This window comes from Lepidochelys olivacea (assembly GCF_965140295.1).
Source record: "Lepidochelys olivacea isolate rLepOli2 genome assembly, chromosome: 10".
Classification (NCBI taxonomy): Eukaryota; Metazoa; Chordata; order Testudines; family Cheloniidae; genus Lepidochelys; species Lepidochelys olivacea.
Window position 1 is genome coordinate 48968699 of NC_140420.1, and position 15474 is coordinate 48984172.

The 15474-nt window shown below is 47.4% G+C and overlaps 1 protein-coding gene across 4 annotated transcripts in view; it reads left to right on the top strand.

Annotated features, from left to right (window-relative positions):
• LINGO1 (leucine rich repeat and Ig domain containing 1) overlaps nt 1-15474 on the top strand; it is a 471260-nt gene that overhangs the window by 175130 nt on the left and 280656 nt on the right. For all 4 annotated transcript variants that reach the window (XR_014713453.1, XM_084642161.1, XM_084642163.1 and 1 more), the window contains one exon: nt 8280-8322. The gene's annotated coding sequence lies outside the window, so the exon portion shown is untranslated. The remainder of the gene's footprint in view (nt 1-8279; nt 8323-15474) is intronic.

Sequence of the window (15474 nt, forward strand, 5' to 3'; positions counted from 1 at the left end):
TAGTTGCTCCTTTATTGCCACCGAAAGGCCAGCTGTGGGTGTCTCCCAGGCTCACAACATATTTCAGTAACACACACACACAGCAAAACTTCCTAACTTCAGATACAATGGTAACACATATAATTCAACAGGATAGTAATGTTCAACAGATCATGAGTTCTCAGATGATACCTCACAAGGCATACTTTGTACAAAACATATCAAAATCATACCCCAGTGATGAATGTGGAGGTACCGAGTGTCACTGGGATGTGTGCCGGATTTGGGCAGCGATACAGGGTGATGTGTGCTGGATTTGGGGGAAGGCTGCAATACTTCGGTTCTGATTGACTGTTGCTCTCTAGTGGCTAGCCCATAGATAAAATGAGGGATCTATTACTTGAGCTTGCTGAGGGAGATCTTCTTTAGCTCAAGTGGCAGAGGCCTGTGTTCTTGAAGCTCAAGGAATAGGGTCCTGGCCCCAGCTGTATTTGTGTGCCTGTTGCCTACAGCATGTGGTAGGGTTATAGAATTCTATTGTTCTGTGGCGGGATTTGGCCAATCGCTCGCTTGGAGCTGGATTTAGCAGGTGACTGATTTCTCTCACTGGTCTGGATTAATCAAAGGGAGAAGGGCTGAATATCTTCCAATGTTTTGAACCTTAAATTAAGGGCCTGGCTATCTACTGACATTCCGAAGGAGATCAAATTAAAGAATTTCAGTGTTGATAGTTAAAGATGACAGGACGATAATGGCTCCCGCCAGTATTTATGAAGTACTGTTTTTTTAAAAAATATGTTTTCCTCCTAAAAATTAAGTGAATTTGATGCCAGTGCAAGGTACCAGCTTGACAGCCCCAAGGCCTCTCTCCATCCATATAACAGGTACCAGCAGTGGAAATGTCTTCCACACTGCCCCCTACTGGTGTGTTTCAACCCTTTCCAGAGTACAGCTATCTCTAGGAGTGAGGGGGAATCCAGCTTCCATTCCTCCCTCTTAGTTCTCTAGTGAGATTGCCAGCAAGGAAAGGAAACCAATTGTGACCGTGGCACCTCGTCTCCAGCAGTCGCAGAACTTCAGCAGGTGACTGTGTTTGGCCTCTACCAGCCTGGTCCAGAGTCAGACCAGGCACCTAGCTATCTGAGGCCATGTTTTCAATCATCACTCCCTAAGCCCTCGTGTGCTTGTGCCATCTCCCGGAATGTTTGTTCTCTTTGTGGCCAAGCGAGCACTTGCATGGTGGCCCACTGGGTGGCCCGTTTTTGGAGGGAAGGCAGCCTGTTCTGTCCCCATGCTGCACACTCACTTGGTAGATATCAGCATGTGTGTAGACATGGATTGTGCAGGGTCTTCTAACCCTGTATTTTACCTACAGCATGGGTTTCCATGCCAAACCAGGCAGTGCCATGTGAGCCTGAGGAAGGGGTAGGTGGCCAGCACCCTAGGTAATCAGCTGCCTTGGCGTCTTCATGTTGTACCTTCAACACATAGCCGCACCTTGGGCTCTCTGAGTATTTGTAGATTGTCCCTAGTGCAATATCGCTGCAAAAACCTCCCTCTACCCATAATATCAAATCTATTAATCAGCTTCTCAGTCTCATGCCGTAGGGTTTATAACCAGCTAACAAAAGTAGCTTTGGCAGCCGCTCCCTTAAATGCTCTCTCTGGAAACACATCTGGATCAGCTGGGCAACTCTTCAAAATTGGGAGAGCATATGGGAGGGGATTGGCAGCGGGGTGGGGGAGGGGATTTGCAGCTGCATCCCCTGCCTCTTGGAAACTCATTTTGAAAATTGCATTGGAAGCCGATAAGTTTAATGTCTGTTTAATCAAGGTGAGCTGTAGCTCACGAAAGCTTATGCTCAAATAAATTTGTTAGTCTCTAAGGTGCCACAAATACTCCTTTTCTTTTTGTTTAATCAAGGTAGCCCGAGAGGAAGGGAGAAAGAGCTCTGCATGCGGTGTGTGAACAGTTTCCCTTTATAGTTAGGGGGGAAGGAACTAGAAGTGCTATGAAGAGCTATTTTTTCCTCTTTTAATTTTTTAAAAGCTCCTCGCCTGGTGAGAGGGAAAGCTGAGTTAATTATATTGAGTTTATCTCCTCCGTTTTGGTCTGAGATCAATCTTAACAAATCTTACAGCACCCAGTGTTTGCAAAAGGCAGGGGGAGGCAGCGGGTGAGAAAAGGCCCAATTTCCTTTTGCTAATGTGATCACACTGCCACCTGGCAGGAGAACTGGCGCTGGGCGCTCTCCCTCTGCTGCTCGCTCTGTCTGGCAGTATGCCGAGCAGGCTGGGGCAGGACTTTTGGGAAAGCCTGGCAGGTTTGCATGATCCCAGAGAAGCCGCGCTTCTGCCCAGTCTCCTTTTAGATGCTGCTTAATTCCCAACAGTGTTAACTAATGCAGGCAAAAGTGGTGGAGGAAGAGAGAAGGAAGGGATGTCTAAAGCAGTGGGTTGGTGGCAGTTTTTCCTTTCTCAGGGCTTGTTAAGGATGTCTTGCCTGGGTACCTGGCTGTCAGATTTGTGGCTCCTGACCTGCGGCTGTGGGTCGGTGCTATATGGGTGCTCTACGGAGCCTGGTTTCCTACTCGCTGAGTGATCTTGGGGAAATGACTCCCCATTTCCAGCTTGGTTACCTTTTCTGTGAAACAGGGAAGCTTCTCTGTGTCCATCTCGTAGGAGATGGCGTGGCTCAGTTAATCTGTATGTGTAGAGTGTTTTCAGATCCCTCCCTGACAGGTTGATTTATTGTATTGAGCTGATGATTCCCAGCCACACCGCTGGTTGCAAAGCCAGTGGTTGCCACCACATGCATGCGCTGCACTATGAGTCCACCCTCTGCAGGAAACTGGGATGGGAGGAAGTAGAACAGATATCCCAGGAGCGTGTGAGGATTAAGGAATGAGAGGTTTGAAAGGTACACTTGGGAGATGAATTTCAGGAGAGTTGGATGTCCATCTGTATTCAAGCTGGTTCTTCAGCACTCTGGCATAAGGCTCATAAGAGGCCTGGATGCAGGATCCTATTCTGGGTCTGATTCTGACAGTACCACATAAAACTCTGATGTTCTTCTCAAGACATAAACTCATGCTATGAGATTTTCATGGCCATGTTTGGGGAACTTCCTCCAACTGTGGACATAAGTTGCATGTCACCTTATCCACCCGGTGCCGGGCTGAGACTATACATAGCCTGCCTCAGGAAGCAACAACCCACTGCACTAAGGTCCCTGGCACCCAGCAGAGTTAAGTCTGAATGGTGTTCTGTCTCCTCCGGTTTCCCTGTCCCGAGGGGACACTGTGCCATTGCGAAGGTTCATCACAGGTGGCGTTTACACATGGAACCCTGCCAGGGCAGGCTCAGGTTGGTCTCTATAGCCTGGCAGAAGAGCTCCTTGCAAGTGGAGAATTCTCTCCCCGGCACTTGGAAGCCTAAACCTGAAGGGATCTGCTTGGAGAAGGAAGTGAGAAGGGACTTCTTGGTACAGCAGGCAGATAAGCTGGCCCTGGGGCAGAAGGTTCCATAGGGCAGCAGTCCATGGAGTGCAGTTGGGTTGTGGATGAGGCAGCAGTCTGCGTGGTAGGCTGGTTCCCCATCCCATTGGGGGCTTTGTAGACTAGGACTAGCATATTCAGTTCAGGATGGTAGCAGAAGGGGGGGCTGTTGGGGGGTAAGGAAGCAGGGTGGTGATGAGCTCACATCACCTTGGAGTGCTTCTGAGGCAGGGTGCTTCATGCTGCACCAGCTGCAGCTACTGTGTATGGGTGGAGATCAACCCCATGGAGGGAAAATCGATGGTGAAAGTATGGATCAGAGTAGCCAGGTTCTCCTTTGTGAGTAAGACTCATTATAGCACTATCTGGAACTTCTCTGGAGCTTTGAGGGAGGTGCCTGTACCATCTCTGTGCAGGGTCTGACTTTTAAATAGTTGGCTTCTGAAGAGCTCCACCCTGGACTCCCTCTGCCCCTCTCCCTTCACTACCTGCATCATCTCAACCTAGTGCTGCTGTGTCCCGGGGAATTATCTTTATTGGAAAGAGCTGTCTGGGCTGAAGATCTACGTGGAACTGGGTAAATCCTCCCAGAATGTCCTGTCTTGACATGCTCTGAGATTCCTTAAAGTCTGGCATACATGGCATAGATTCTTTGGAGCCTGCCTCTGCTATGCTCAGGACTGATGAAGAGGACTGACCCAGCAGGGCTGGTCCCTGTAAGGGGAGATGGACCCAGCCCCACCTCTGGTACACTTGGCTCACCTCCCCAGGTGGCAAGAATGAAGGTCATGTGATTCAATCAGACTACTATCTTTCTTAGCCCAGAGGCCCAGGGAGAAAGGAGCAGTGGCAGCAGCAGATGGCTGCAGAAATAGAGAAGGCTCATTTGGATCCCCCGAGATAGCACGGGAGAAAAGGACTGCAGTGAGGTAGGGCTGGGGTGACCTGCCAAGGCAGAAGAGAGACCAGACTCCAGGAAAAGCCCTGGGAGTCCGAGCCCTGCTAAAGAGTGAGACAGACTTTCATTAGAGTGTGGAGGACAGAGACTGTTTTGGTTTGTGTTGTACTTTGGCTCAGAGTGGGGAATAGCCCGGAGAGTCAGCACTCTGATAAGAGGGAGAAGAACTGCGAGTTGAGCCCAGGAGGGTGGCAGACCATTGGTTTATGTTAATTTGGGACTGTTGTTGAAGGTGGTGTGTCTTTTGGACGTGGAGTACCCTGAAAGGGGATTGAACTCTGAGAGTGACCCAGCCAGAGGGTGAATCCCTGGGAGAGTCAGAAAAACCCTGGTGAGGGGAAACTGAGGCAGGGCTACTGCAGGGCCCCCCCATGTCACAAGGGGGACCTCTGCAGGTGGCGACTCAGTTCGAATGAATTAGTGGTAAAAAGGCCAGTGGCTGGCCTACTCTGTCACACCTGCCCAAGCTAGCCATAGTGCTAGAACAGTAGGAGAAGTGTGGAGAAAGCAACAGAACAAGAAAGGAGAAAAGCAGTGTCCATGAGGGAACTCGGTGTGTCTCTGTAAGAATTTGCTGCCATGGCTGTCTCACACAATTGCAGCAGATTCCCAGAATTTGGAAAAGTGCAGTACTCAAAAGAAAGGCAATCGTCAATTACATAGCTCCATGAATGCCAATACCCAGCTGAGGGGGTGGCTCTTTCTCACAGCACAGCTAACTGGCACCAAATGTGACCAAAACAACACGTATCTTCACGCGGTGTTCAAAGGCAGGACTGGTTTGCTCTCTGATAAGCATCCCTGAGATGCTTTTCGATACGGAACTGCCGGGACACCCCTTAATGACGCAATCCTCTGCTGAGGAATGTTGGGGGCCGCTGGGCCTGATCTCTAGAACCTCCTGGGGTAGCCAGCACCATTTCTTACCATGGGGTTGATGGCATAACCGGGTGGCTGTTTAGGAAGCAGGTCTTGCACACAGGGAGCAAAATCTGTTCTTTAAATGATAGCTCAGCCTGTGGGCCTCTCTTTTGATTTTTCTTGCAGTGACACTTGGTATTCTGAGCTTCAGAACAAACTAAACTCCATGTTGGAGAGATGGGTTTTTTTTTTTGTTTTTTTTGCTAACGGCAGAAAACAGAAGCATTTCAAAGTAGTGCCAGATTGCAAATGACAAATACACAGTCTTCTTTATTCAGAGAACTGAGATGCTCTTCTTATAAATTAAGAAACCAGTGGATATATAGGGGAAATGTTTTGGAGGCCACAGTGCTGCTGTTATATACACACACACACTATTTATTTATGTTCTAAATCATTGTCACACGCCTAGAAGGCTTTTTACCTGCAGTGGCTGGAGTTCAGGGTTCAGAATTTCTCCTACAATAGCCAAAGACCTTGCTACTGCCTAAAGCATTGCACAGGAGTGGGCTGAGTTACCTTTCCAGTACTGCACTAGATGTTAGCCAATTCATCAGCTGTCACAGGAGAAACAATGAGCGAATGCCACCCGCTGCCCTTCACTCATTGTGGGCTGGGGCTGGCATCTTGGAATCCTGATCCATGTGCCTTGGTAGGTAACCAAAGGAGGGAATTATTTTCACCAACATTCTTGCTTCTAAACATAGGACCCACTACTGCAGGCCACACAAACACAGGAAGCCCAGTTGAAGTCAGTGGGACTCCTTGCGTGTGTAATGGGTGAAGTTGGCTTTTTTGCGGCTGAGTGTCTAGCTGGATTCTGACTCTGCTCACCTCTGGGCTACGAAAACAGGCAGGCAAATCCTGGTATTGGAGTGCATATAATCCTACAACAGGGCTCCTAGCTGTCTGACTGGTGTATGCCAATGCCCCCCCCCACCCTATGACCACATCGTAAAATTGAAAAAGATATCAGGATCTGCTCTCGTCTAGCCATAAATAAAAGGAAAGTAGTCACAGCCCCCTGGGACCTGCTTGTATTCTCTCTCCGCCCCATGAAGATTATAACCCCCAGGCTGAGAACCCACGATGGATGCAAAATGGGGACCTGTCCATTTCTGAGAATCCTTGGTTAGGTTCACAAATGTGTGCAAAATGGGAAGTCATGGCTGAAAAGATGGCCATTGGTATTTAAACCTAAGCATGTTCTGCTATGTCTGGGATCTTAACCAGCTTTAATTATTTAAGACATGCATAGAAATTCTGTAAAACTCCGTAAAAATCTATTGCTTATCATAAGAGATCCCAGTGTCTTTGCAGAGTACGTCCTTAGCAATTAAATGACAATGCTTGTTCTCTCCAGCCATCTTGAATGACTGTACTTGCCTTTTGGAGTAGAATTAGCCCGAGGAGCTAAGAGTGCATGTGTGCATCTAATTCATGGTTACTCAGAGTATGGCGGTGTCATTTCCAGTTGGGGCAGACACATCAGCGCTAGCTCTGCTTGAGCTAGTGTGCTAAAAATAGTGGTATAGCCTCAGTGGCCCAAGCAGTGGGATGGGCTAGCCACCTGAGGGCATACCTACAATTTCAGACACAGTTGTACTCAGGGTGGCTAGCCCTTTGCACTGCCGTGGCTACACTTCTCCTTTTTTGCACGCTAGCTTGGTCAGAGGTCATGCGGATAGTTCTAGTCGAGCTGGCAATGACACCGTCCAGCTCCAGGATCTACTTTGGAAGTACACTGCCAAAGTGGGGTCACCCCACCACCAGTGACTATGCACTATGGCGTGTTCAGATGTGTCGGGGGGCGAATGCGTCCCACCTGTCAGGGTGGAATATCATTGAAACAATAATCCTGTGCTACCCCATTTCTGAATCATAGAAAGATAGAAATGTCAGGCTGGAAGGGCCCTCAAGAGGTCATCACGTCCACTCCACTGTGCTGAGGCAGGACCAAATAACCCTAGACCAGGGGTCAGTAACCTTTGGCACACGGTCCATCAGGGTAATCCGTTGGTGGGCTGTGAGACATTTTGCTGACTTAGACCATCCACAGCTCCCAGTGGCCGTGGTTCACCTTTCCCGGCCAATGGGAGCTGCGGGAAGTGGCGTGGGCCGCAAGGACGTGCTGGCCGCCACTTCCCGCAGTTCCCATTGGCCGGGAAAGGTGAACCACGGCCCATCAGGAGCTGTGGGGGGCTGTGCCCATGGATGGTCAATGTATACAAAATGCCTCGTGGCCTGCCAGCGGATTACCCTGATGGGCCGCATGCTGAAGGTTGTCGACCCTTGCCCTAGACCATCCCTGACAGGTATTTGTCTGACCTGTTCTTAAAAATCTCCAGTGAGGGGATTCCACAACCTCCCTTGGAAGCCTATTCCAGAGCTTAACTACCCTGAGAGTTAGAAAGTTTTTCTTAATATCTACCCTAAATCTCCCTTGCTGCAGATTAAGCCCATTACTTGTCCTACATTCAGCGGACGTGGAGCACAAACAATCACGGTTCACTTTATAACAACCTTTAGTATTACCCATCAGTTATCTTTTCTCAAGACTAAACATGCCCAGTTTTTCAACCTTTCCTCATAGGTCAGGTTTTCTAAACCATTTTTTTTATCATTTTAGTTGCTCTCCTCTGGACTCTCTCCAAATTGTCCATCTTTCTTAAAGTGTGGTGCCCAAAATTGGACACCCTATTGCAGCTGAAGCCCCAAAGGTGCCGAGTTGAGTGGGACAGTTACCTGTATCTTATATAGGACACTCCTGTTAATACACCCCAGAACCATGTTAGCCTTTTTTGCAACTGCATCATGGTGTTGACTCTTACTCAATTTGTGATCCACTATAAACCCCCAGCCCTCCAATGCTTCATGCTGCAAATGGTCTGCCTGCTGAACCGCAACTCTCTGTTCTTTTGCAGGTCTTTAGTTGCAGAAGAAGGTCCTTGCAGGATTTCTTCACTGGTAAGTGCTGTGTGGTTTCCTTTAGTCCAATTACTAACTAGTGTTGAAGCATCTGTTAGTTATTCAGCATTGCTCTGTGTGTTTGTACGCATGATGGCCTTGATTGTTCACTTCCCTACACTGGAGTAATGCTAGTGAAATGAACAGATTCACACCAGTGTGCTGAGTACAGGATGAGGCCCAATAAGTGTACTGTTTGGCACAATGCAGCCCCAGTGATTATTGGCTGTTGATGGGACATTCACTCTGGTTCATTGTATCTCAACGGTCGGGTCCAGAAATTGACATCTGTTAGTTCTAGGGTTTTTTAAAGCAATACAGAAAAATATTGAGGGTCTGATCTTCCCCTTATGTGCAGGAATTCTGTGCCGGTACGGCCACTGACTTTGTTAGGGCTGCTCTTGACTCATACCTGTGCCAAAGATTCCTCCCCCGTGACATTTAAAATGAGCACAGAAGTGTGCACCCATGTAGGTGCAACAATTTATGTGCCATGGAATACTGGGCTGTTACCACTATTATTGCATGTCTGTGTAATCTTCAAAGGGAAACTGTGTGGGCATCTTCCGTTCTGCCTCGCTACATTTTGATGGATGGAAACTGGAAACTTCAATTCAGTAACTGACATGATGGTTTAAATAAAAGCCAGGATGCCTCTAAATCATCGTAGTAGTGAGGCTGTCCCTAAGGGCTAGGCTTGGGAGGACCTTTTCAAAGATCAGAAGGCAAAGTGTTCTGTAGGCGTAGAGCAGCAGTTCCCCTCAGGACCTTGCAAAGGAGCAAGGTTTAGATAAAGCACAAACAGAGCATTTTGGGTCGTAAGAAAATGTGAAAAGTCAAAGAAGCAGGAGCTCCGGCTTTACCTGTGTTGGATGAGTTGATTTTGTCATCTGTAACCTTTTCAGAGACGGGCTTATTTCAAACCTTCCCTTACAGATGCTGTTCCGTAGCTACCTAGTCACTGTATTTGTTTTCCATTTGTTATACAAAATGCAGTAGCAAATCACACAAGAAGTGTATTAAGCCTGGCTACTTTACTATCAATTCTAGGACTTGTCGATTTCAGCCAGAGAGGGACTTGGCTCAACTTTCAGAATGAAAAATCACTTTATTAAAAAAAGGGAAAGCATCTCAGTTTCTTAAAAACATAGAAATGTTGTGGGAAATGCTGCAATTTCTATGAATGGCAGAGTTTCTAATACCAAATGTCCGAAGTTAGATGATATTTAGAAACTACTGGAATGCAGGCAAATGAAATCTAGGTACATTTTTAATCCACAGAAGTTCTTATAGTATATTTTTAAGTATCAACATTGTTTTATTAATAGCATAGACTGTAATGAGGAGTTCTGGCTAACATGGAGGGTTATTTACTTTGCAGAGTAACTAAACCTAATGACAGTGCAGAGCAAAAAGAGGATGTTTACATATGGGAATGACCTCCCTGTAGAGAAATGAAAAGATGAGGGAAGGCTCTATTAAAGCACATTTCTGTGCTTTGAAAACTAGCAACAGGAAAGATGTGCACTTCTGATGTGGGGCTCGTATGTGAGAGGGTGCATGTCAGTCACTCCCTGTCCTGAATGTTATGGTCTGCATGTGAGCAAAGTGAATACATTTAGGAAATTCAGAGGAATATTTGTGGGAAATTTCTTGCTGGTGATCACCTAGTTGACAACTAGAGCAGATGGGCCACTGGCCTGTCCATATGTAAAATTTCCCAAACCTCTGTTCAAGACTGAAAGGAATCCTAGAAGACTGAGTGCGTATTCACACTGTATCTTATCATGATGGTCCTGCAGCAGTGTGTATATGTAATCACTGACTAAAAGTGATCTCTGCTGGGCTGAACTAAGACGAAGTGGGGCCCACATCAAACAAAACATTCCAGCCCCCCAACATCTCACACAGCTCACTTCAAGCTACCTCCTCCCTTCCAGTCTCACTCCATTCTATGTCCTATCACTCAACATGGGAAGGGATGGCAGGGCGTTCCTGGTCTACTGCTTTGCCTGGATTAAGTGGCCTCCTTGCAGGACCTCTTGTTGTCTCTGCCCTACTCTGCTGGCATGCTGGCTCACCCGCCAGCTCCCCATCAGTATTTTGGTGTGAAGCCTGCAAAGGCTGACCCACTCCAGTAAAACTACCATCGCCCACCTGCGACTGGCCAAGCTGGTGAGGGCCTTGCACTCAACTAGATGGCATTGCTCTGTCTCTAATGCAATAACTTTTGAACAGTACCTCAGATCCATTCCAAATCATCAGAGAATTTTCTAGGCATCAGTGGCCAGAATCCTACAGATTTGAGGGGAAATCAGAAAACTGAAAGGGGGAAAACAGGAGACACATGGAGTCCCTTTCAGCTGCTTAGCACCGCTTCAGCTTCAAGCACCTGTGCAATTGTCTATAGATCAAACAACTGTCTGATGGCACCCATGAATGCTTTCCAGCCTAACCAAATCCCTAGTTCATCCCTGCCCATTCTCCTAGTAAAGGTTAACACCTTGAATGATTCATCTCCCAGACAAAAAAAAAAAAAAAATTGGGGGAGGGGGGCATGGGTAGTATGCACAGCCCCTAGCATAGAGGGAAATGGAAGACATTGATATGGGAGGAGGAGAAAATTGGACACACAGAGTTCCTTGTGGGGGGACCCTAGAACGGGAAAGGGGGGGTACGCAGAGCCACATAGCATGTGGGGGAATGGGGAGACTCTGGCAAGGGGAGGGAATGGGAGAAACACAGAAACCCTGGCATGAAGAAGGATATGGGGGGTTGCAGAAAGTTCCTGCAATAGACGGGGATGGGGGGTGGCACATAGGGAGCTTGTGGGGAGATGGAAGGATGCAAGGAGCCCCTAGCATGTGCTGTGAACTCAGTGGACAGAAGCAGCAAAGGGTACAACACTCCCCCATCTTCCAGTTTAGCTGGCCTGTAAGTATGTCAGGATAGACACTGTCTTCTGCAGCAGCAAACCGGCTGTCAGCAGGGCCGGATTAGCACAAGCAAAGGAGGGACGTGACTGGGGCCCAAATTCGTGGGAGAGAGCCCCAAATTTTGCATTTTCTTTAACCGATGCACAGACAGAAAGAACTTCACTCCCCTGCGTGAGTAGCGTTGCTATGTGGCGCACAGGCCTGCAGTGCCACTCAGATCTGGTCCAGCTGCCCCTGTGTCATGACTCAGTCTCTGCCCACTCATGACGGAGGGGCAGCTGGGCAAGATTTGAGCAGCATTGCAACCCCGGGCGTGCCAGGTCACAATACCACCCACTCTGGTGACCGAAGCTCTTTCTGTCGGTGCACAAATCTGCCCCCATGGATAAGGGCACGAAGTTAGTCTTCGCACACCTGAGATTCACTTTGTCATTCCCAACAGAGCCGAGGGGAGAAGAGCCCCGCCTCCCCAGAAGTGTGTTTCCCTAGGGCCCAGTGATGGGTTAATCTAGCCCTGGCTATCAGCTCGTCATAAAGGCTGATAGCCGGTGAAGAAGCTGTGCTGTGTTGCAGACAGGCAGGTGGGGGGAGTGTGTCAAAGAGTGGCAGGGCCTGCCGTCTGGCAGGGCTGAAGATGGAGGTATCCCTCCAGAGTGAGAGAGGAGGGCTCCAGGCTGTGGGTGGGGGGGATTCTGCAGCCAGCAGCTGGAACTGGCTCGGCTAGAGGCTGTTGGCACCATCCTCTGCATGCGAGAGCCCCCTGCTGCGGTGGGGCCTTGGATCTCTGTGTTTAAGAGGATCCAGTTTTAATCTGCCACTGAGTCTGCTTTATTCAGAAAGCCTGTTAGAGGCAAATGATAGGTTTGTTAGCTAAAGTGCCTGGCTTGTTGCGCTTTGATTGTCGTCCCTTAAAAATATATATTGCAAAGTACTGCCTAATGAAAGAGTGGGTAAGGTAGGGGACTGGCAATCAGGACTCCTGGGTTCTCTTCCTGATCTTGCCACTGACTCACTATGTGTCCTTGTCTAACTCCCTAAAGACCCATTTTCAGCAGGGGTGTGTCCAAATCAAGGTACCTAAATAAATGTCCTGTCTCTTCCAAAGTTGCTGAGCACCAGCAACTCCTAGTCCCTTTGACCTCAATCGAGTTGTTCTTGACCAGGGTAAATCCTGTGGCTGATAAGCTACTTGCTAAAACACCTTCAGTAGGTTAGCTCTGTTGCCTTAGCTTCCCCCTAAATAGAAGAGGAACTTGGTGCAGACCGATACCTGTGTCTTTCCCTATGGGACATTATAAACATTATTTTCCCTGAAAAGAGTGCTAATATAGTAATATCAGATCAGCAAACTACTAAATAAGATGCCATTCACTGGTGACAAAAAGGCACCTAATGATGGGTTTTAGCAGGGTATGCTATCTAATATCTCTGTCTGTTTCAGGGGAGGCCTTTTTCCTTTTTCTTTGTGATCAGGTTGTTCCTGCTGTGGAGCTGAATACATCATCTTTAAACCTAGTGCACGGCCTAAAAGGTTTGGAAAGGGGCGGGGCAAGAGTATCGAAAAGAAGGTCATGTGGCGAGAACATTACCTTTGTTAACAAGATCCCATTGACACTGTAACCCTTGAAATAAGGCCATGGGCCAGATTCAGATCTCTGGGTAAATCTGGAGTTCACTGACTTCTGAAGTCCACTGACTTCACTAGTTACCCTAGATCTACTCGTGCTTAACTGAGGTCTGAATTGGGCCCTCTATATCTGCAGAAGTCTATGATACCTGGGTGCATAGCTGTTTCTGATCCCACATGGTGACATAATGTCTATTTTAGTTCTGACTGTATCCAGATTTGAAGATAGCCATGATCCCAGATCGTGTCTGACTGAGACACTGACAATGCAATGATGTCTCCTCCTCCTCTGAGAGTCGACTGTAGGGTTCTGAAGGCTCCAGCAAGGTTAGTGTGGAGAGTCTTCCCCACGCCCATTCGCTCTTATGCAGCACAGTCGCACCGCTTTCGGAATGAGTGTGAACAGACCCGGAAAATGATGTTCTTTCATCACAGTGAAACAATCAAGAGGCTCAAAACATATTTACAGCTTGCTCCCAACATTGGCAGCCATGGCACATCGTCGCTTTCAATCCAATTTACTGTCCCCAACGTGACTCGGTGTTTCAGTGGGAACTTTCTCACCTCCTTCTGATCGAATTCATTTAGGAGGCTGGCTGCCTTGCGGGTACTAGCCGGTTCCTGTTCAGCAGAGACAGTGGCATGCTCATGATGAGATTGAGGAGGGAAGGTCCCACCCTTATTTACACCTCAGGGCAAAGCATGGATGTATGTCCTACAGACCACACAACACGGAGGACCAAATTCAGAAATGGATGAGTGGAAGTTAAACACCAAATGCACAGATGGAGGCAGATAAAATGAAGGGCTGGGGCTACTTTATTTTCCATCCTCCTGTTAGTTGGGGATGCTGGCACACATTAAATGGATTAAAATCTGGCTAACTGATAGGTCTCCAAATGTCATTGTAAATGAGGAATCAGGATCAAACGGGTGTGTGTCTGTGGGGCCCTGCAGGGATTGGTTCTTGACTGTCATAAACATAACATCATCACCGGTAAAGTCTGCAGATGACCGAAAAAACGGGGGAGGGAGGGTAGCTAATAATGAAGAGGGCAGGTCACTAACACAGAGCAATATGGATTGCTTGGTAAACTGGGCACAAGCAAACAATATGCATTCTAATATGGCTAAATGTAAATCTCTATATCTAGAAACAAAGCATGCAGGCCATACTTGCAGGAAGAGGGAACTCTGATAAAGATTTGGGGATCATGGTGGATACTCAGATGAATGTGAGCTCCCAGTACAAGACTATTGTCAAAATGGCTAATGCAATCCATGGATGCATAAATCAGGGAATCTCAAGTAGGAGTAGAGAGGATATTTTACATCTGTACTTGGCACTGGTGAGACAGCTGCTGGAATACCATGTCCAGTTCTGGTGTGTTGCCCATTCAAGAGAGATGCTGATAAATTGGAGAGGGTTCAAAGAAGAGCCCTGAGAATGATTAAAGGATTGGAAAACCTGCCTTATAGTGATAGACTCAAGGAGCTCAATCTACTTAGCTTAACAAAGAGAAGGTTAAGAGGTAACTTGATTACAGTCTGTAAGTACCTACATGGGGAATAAATATTTAGTAGTGGACTCCTCAATCTAACAGAGAAAGGTATAACACAACACAACAGCTGGAAATAAACCATAAATTTTTAACAATGAGCGTAATTAACCACTAGAAAAACTTACCAAAGGTTGTGGTGGGTTCTCCATCCCTGACAATTTTTAAATCAAGATGGGATGTTTTTCTGAGAGATCTGCTCTAGGAATTATTTTGGAGATGTTCTTTGGCCTGTGCTATACAGGAGGTCAGACTAGATGATCACAATGGCCCCTTCTGGCCTTGAAACCTATGAATGGGAACATTGGAGAGAGAAGCTGCTGTGAAGAAAGAGGGAAAGGAGATGTTAAGAAGACAAGAGTGAGACTAGCTCAGGACTATGAAAGGAAAGGAAACCACAGAGATGGGTGCCTCAGAGATGGCATCTCATGTGATGTCTTGCAGTAAAGTTACTGAATAAAAGAGCCATGGTTCAACATCTCCTGCCGTCCTTCTGCCTATTTCAATCTTCCACATCTACCAACTGGGCAAAGGCCTCTCCAGAACTTCTCTCACTCTAGACTTTGGAAAGAAATTAGAACTTCAGCATCAAGAGACTGCTACCGTAGCTCATTGTGCCTTTCCACTAATCTTACTACCACAGGTGAACCTGGTGGGGACTTTTTTTGTTCTCCTTAGAGTCAATCCAAAACTGGTTGCTAGACCTGTGGACCCAGCAACAATGAGCCCATAATCTCCAATAAAGGGACATCACCCTCCTGCTTCCCTTCGGTGCCTTGCCACAGACTTGAGAACAACCAAAATAAAGACAGGTCCTGAAAAATCCATTCCAGGCAATACACGAGACCCACATCATGTTGGATCAGGACTCTGAGAGGTTTTCAGTGTATTGCTGACATTCAACATAAGTGAGGGTGCCCAGTGAAACTGGAAACTTTTTCCATTGGTACTTGGCCACAGCTTAGAAGGCAGCAGAAGGCTCCCAATAGCTGCAGACCTCAGTGACAATTGAGTCTAGCCTTTGGTGTTT